The 5,638-nt window shown below is 46.2% G+C and overlaps 1 non-coding gene across 1 annotated transcript; it reads right to left on the bottom strand.

Annotated features, from left to right (window-relative positions):
- Positions 1-5,230: 5,230 nt before the first annotated feature.
- On the bottom strand, positions 5,231-5,303 carry TRNAS-GGA (transfer RNA serine (anticodon GGA)). The gene has a single exon. It is a non-coding gene; the product is annotated as a tRNA-Ser (tRNA).
- Positions 5,304-5,638: the final 335 nt, after the last annotated feature.

Genomic DNA, 5,638 nt, shown 5'->3' with positions numbered 1-5,638 from the left:
GTTGAAATGTCACTTTCTATATGAGGTTGCTTCCCGCCCCCCCCCCCACCCCCCGCCTTTGGCTGCGCCACATGGCTTGTGAAGATCTTAATTCCCTAACCAGGGATCGAAACTTCACCCTTATTGGTGAAAGTGCAGAGTCCTAACCACTGGACCACCAGGGAATTCCCCAAACGTCACCTTCTAAAACGTCTTCACCCTGCTCAAAAATGATCATTTTTTAAAAATTCACAACTTCTGGTATGTTTTGAAAACAAGGCAGATTCTAACCTTCATGAGATAAAAACCACCTGCTTTTCCTTCATCTCTGTGTGCTCAGGTGCTCAGCCGTGTCCGACTCTTTGTGGCCCCATGGACTGTAACTCGCCAGACTCCCTTGTCCGTAGGGATTTTCCAGGCAAGAATACTGGAGTGGGTTGCCATTTCCTCCTCCAAGGGATCTTCCCGATCCAGGGATCGAAACCACTGAGCCACCTGGGAAGCTCTCCTTCGTCTCTAACCAAGGGCATTTACTTGAAAGAACAAATATACAAACTATGAATGGCCTTTGCTAGAGTGTTCTTTTTTAAAGTACTAGGCAAATCAGCAGCTCCACCGTCATTTCTCTCACTGAATTTGCAATGTGTGTTTGTTCTTGTGTATAGGACTCTTCCGTTTTGCTAGAGGAAATAAGAAAAATGAAAAAGGAGGATGGATGAAACCATTCGTGGATGAAAGTAGTTTGTGAGACCCATCGTGTGGGCTAAGTCACTTCATTTCGTGTCTGACTGTGCGACCCTATGGACTGTAGCCCACTGGGCTCCTCTGTCCATGGAATTTTCCAGGCAGGGACACTGGAGTGGGTTGCCATGCCATTCTCCAGGGGATCTTCCCAACCCAGGGATCGAACTCTCATCTCTTCTGTCTCCTGCATTGGCAAGTGGGTTCTTTACCACTAGCGCTACCTGGGAAGCTGTGAGACCCGCTAGTCGTAGACAAAGTAGAGCTCGTGTACTGAATGGAGTTGGAAGGGATGGAGGAAAATATCCACGAGGAATTCAGGATTCACGCGGTCTTAACTCAGCCACCCACTGGCGTCACTCTCTCTGCATCTGCATGTGCTCAGCCGCTCAAAATGCAGGTAAATCCCCCAGCTGCTTAACAGGCTCCTGGATGAGCTTCAGCTACTGGCTCAGTGGACTCGCTCCTTTGATTCTTCAGAGAACAAGGTCACTTGCCGTCTGCTCAGCCTCCTGGTTTGACTGTAGGCTGGTCCCGGTAACCGCACTATCAGGAGGAGGGCTGGCGTGGCAGATGGAGGGGTCGAGTGAACACCAAGCGGCCCAGGATTCAGGCGTGTGGTCCTCCCACCCCACCAGCACCTGACCCAGAGGGAATCAACCACCCCCAGACCTCTCCCCTTGCTTCTTGCTGCGTGTTCTGAGTTGATCTAATGAACCGCGTGTTTGAAGCCTCTTGACTTGGTCTGTGTGTCCCTCCGGCCCTCGACAGCCTGCCTGGCAGGGCTCTTGGAGATCCCCGCTGCATCAGTGACAGGATCCTTCCTCAGACTTTGCGCTGATGTTCCCCAGCTGTTCCATGGAGGCTGGTCCACAGCGTATCAGCCAGGGTTCTCCAGAGAACCAGAACGAGTAGGATGTGTATTCATCTATCGAGATGGTTAATTATATGTGTCACCTTGACTGGACTAACGAATGCCCAGAAGAGCTGCTGAAACATTTCTCTGGGTGTGTCTGTGAGGGGGTTTCTGAAAGAGGTTGGCAGTTTTGAATTGATAGATCGAGTAAAGCTGATTGCCTTCACCAGAGCAGGCAGGCCTCACCCGATCCACTGAGGGTCCAAACAGAACAAAAAGGCAGAAGAGCAAATTTGCGCTCCTGGCCTTCAACGTCAGCACTCCTGGTTCCTAGGCTTTTGGTTTTGGACTGGAATTACACCCCTGGCTTTTCTGAGCCTCTAGCCTGCAGATGGCAGGTCATGGGACTTGACTTAGCCTTCATAATCTCACGAGCAAATTTCTCTAATAAATCTTCTATGTGTTTATATACAGGAATATATTGGACATAGAGCATGCTTGGTTCCAGGCCAACAAAATGAAGCAAATATTGCAATAAAGCGTCACATGAATTGTTTGTTTTCCCAGGGTATAAAAAAGATATGTTTAAACTATTCTGTAATCTATGAAGTGTGCAATAGCGTTATGTCAAAAAACAATGTACATACCTAATTGAGAAATACTTTATGGCTTAAAAAAAAAATCACTAGCTATCATCCGAGTCTTCAGCAAATCATAATACTTTTGCTGATGGAAGGCCTTGCCTGGATGTTGATAGCTTCTAACTGATCATGGTGGTTGTTGCTGAAGGTTGGGCGGGTGTGGCATTTTCTTAAAATAAGACAACCATGAAGTTTGTTGCATTGATTGACTCTTCCTTTTAAGATTTCTTTCTTTGGAGCAAGTCATGCTGCTTGATAGCATTTTATAAACAGTAGAACTTCTTTCAAAACTGGAATCCATCCTCTCAAACACTGAAGCTTCTTTATCAACTAGAGTGAGTGAAGTCGCTCAGTCGTGCCTGACTATTTGCGACCCCATGGACAGTAGCCTGCACCAAGCTCCTCCATCCATGGGATTTTCCAGCAAGAGTTCTGGGGTGGGTTGTCATTTCCTTCTCCAGGAAATCTTCCCGACCCAGGGATCGAACTCAGGTCTCCCGCATTGTAGACAGACACTTTACTATCTGAGCCACCAGGGAAGTCCAATCATGTAATATTCTAAGTTATTTGTTGTCATTTTAACAGTCTTCACAGCATCTTCATCAGCAGCAGATTCCATCTCAGTAAACTACTTTTTTTGTTCATCCATAAGAAGTAACTCTTCATTTGTTAAAGCTTTATTATCAGACTGCAGCAATTCACATCTTTAGACTCCATTTCCTTTTTTAAAATTTATTGTTAATTGAAGGATAATTGCTGTACAGTGTTGGTTTGATTTCTGCCATACATCAACATGAATTGGCCATAGGTGTACATGGATCCTTCCCTCTGGAACCTCCCTGCCACCTCACTCCCTTTCCCACCCCTCTAGGTTATTGCAGAGCCCTGGTGAGTTCCCTGAGTCACACAGCAAGCTCCCACTGACTATTTTATATTCGGTAGTGTATGTGTGTCCATGCCACTCTCTCCATTCGTCTCACCCTCTCCTTCCTCACCCCCTCCCCCTCCCCGGACTCCGTTTCTAATTCTAGTTCTCTTGTTATGTCCACCACATCTGCAGTTACTTTCTTAGCTGAAGTCTTAATCCCCTCAAAGTCACCCATGAGGGTTGGAATCACTTCTTCCATGCTCCTGTCAATGTTGATATTTTGACCTCTTCCTATGAATCGCAAATGTTCTTAATGGCACCTAGAATGGTGAATCCCTTCCAGAGGTTTCCATTTACTTGGCCCAGATCCATCTGAGGAATCACTTATTTATGGCAGTTGTTGCCTTACAAAGTGTCCTTCTTGAATAATAAGACTCGAAAGTCAAAATGGCTCTTTGATCCACGGGCTGCAGAATGGATTCTGTGTTGCTGGGTTAGCAGGCAGGGAAACAACATTAACCTCACTGTGGGTCCCCATCAGAGCTCCTGGGCAACCAGGTGCATTGTCAACGAGCAGTAATATTTTTTTTCTGAGCAGTAGGTCTCAGCAGTGGGCTTAAAGCATTCAGTAAGCCATGTTGTAAACAGACATGCTGTCAGCCAGGCTTTGTTGTTCCATTTAGACAGCATGGGGAGAGTAGATTGAGCATAATTCTTCAGGACCTTAGGATTTGGGGAATGGTAAATCAGTACTGGTTTCAACTTAAAGCCACTAGCTGTATCAGCTCCCGACAAGAGAGTTAGACTGTTCTTTGAAGCTTTGAAGCCAGGCATTGCCTTCTGTCTAGCTATGAAAGTCCTAGGTAGCATCTTCTTTCATCTTCATTGAAAATCTCTTGCTTAGTGTAGCCATCTTCATTAATAATCTTAGCTAGATCTTTCTGGATAATTGGCTGCAACTTTTAAAGATATCGGCATTTGCTGCTTTACAATGTACTTTTAAGTTATGGAAAAACAATTTTTTTCCTTAGATTTCATGAGCCAATCTCTGCTGGTTTCAAACTTTCCTTCTTGAACTTCTTCACCTCTCTCAGCCCTCACAAAACTGGACAGAGTTAGGGTCTTGTTCTGGATGAGGCTTTGGCTTAAAGCAAAGAGTCTGAGTAAACTCCGGGAGTTGGTGATGGACAGGGGGGCCTGGAGTGCTGAAGTCCATGGGGTCGCAAAGAGTCAGACCCGACTGAGCGACTGAACTGAACTGAACTGAACTGAACTGAACTGAATGCTATGGCTGGGGGCTCCCCAGGTGGCTCAGTGGTAAAGAATCCACCTGCCAGTGCAGGAGATGCAAGAGATGTGAGTTATATCGCTGGGTCAGGAAGATCCCCTGGAGAAGGGCATGGCAACCCATTCCAGAATTCTTGCCTGGAGAATCCCCTGGACAGAGGAGCCTGGCGGGCTACAGTCCAAGGGCTTGCAAAGAGTCAGGCGTGACTGAGTGATTGAGCACGCACACAAAGCTCTGGCTGGTTCGATCTATCCAGACCACTAAAACTTTCTCTGGGTCAACAATAAGGCTGAGGTGCTTTCTTATCATCTGTGTGTTCACTGGAGCAGTGCTTTCAATTTCCTTCAAGAACTTTTTCTTTGCCATCACCGCTTGGCTATTGGGTGCAAGAAGTCTAACTTTTGCCCCATGTCACCTTTTGACACGTCTTCCTGACTGAGCTTAATCGTCTCTAATTTTAAATTTTTTAATATTTATTTATTTATTTATATCACTGCAACCAGTCTTATTCAAGGCAGGCATGACTTGGTAGTTGTCAGGAGCATGTGGGATCTTAGTTCCCCAGCCAGGGATTGAACCTGCATAGCCCCCAGTGCAAGGCAGGTTCTTAACCACTGGACCACCAGGGAAATACCCTCTAATTTTTTATTTAAAGTAAGAGAAGCGTGACTCTTCCTTTCTCTTGAACATTTTAGAGGCTATTGTAGGGTTATTGAAAGTGAAAGTGAAAGTGAAGTCGCCCAGTCGTGTCTGACTCTTTGTGACCCCATGGACTAGTAGCCTACCAGGCTCCTCCCTCCATGGGATTCTCCAGGCAAGAGTACTGGAGTGGGTTGCCATTTCCTTCTCCAGGGGATCTTCCCAACCCAGGGATCGAACCCGGGTCTCCTGCATTCCAGGCAGACGCTTTAACCTCTGAGCCACCGGGGAAGCCCTGTAGGGTTATTAATTAGCCTAATTTCAATATTGTTTTGTCTCCGGGACTAGGGAGACCTGAGGGGAGAGAGAAGGATGGGGAAAAGCCAACTGGTGGAGCATTCAAACACACACACACACATACACACACCCACACACACCATTATCAATTAAGCATTTTATCTTATAGGGGCACGGTTTGTGGTGCCCCTGAACAATGACAATAATAACATCGGAGATCACTGATCACCATAACACGTATAGTAATAATAAACAAGTTTGAAATATTGTGAGAAGCACCAAAAGGTGACCCAGAGACAGAAAGTGAGCCAGTGCTGTTGGAAAAATGG

Source organism: Ovis canadensis, chromosome 1, assembly GCF_042477335.2.
Source record: "Ovis canadensis isolate MfBH-ARS-UI-01 breed Bighorn chromosome 1, ARS-UI_OviCan_v2, whole genome shotgun sequence".
Taxonomy (NCBI): Eukaryota; Metazoa; Chordata; class Mammalia; order Artiodactyla; family Bovidae; genus Ovis; species Ovis canadensis.
This window is presented reverse-complemented; position numbering and strand designations above follow the sequence as displayed.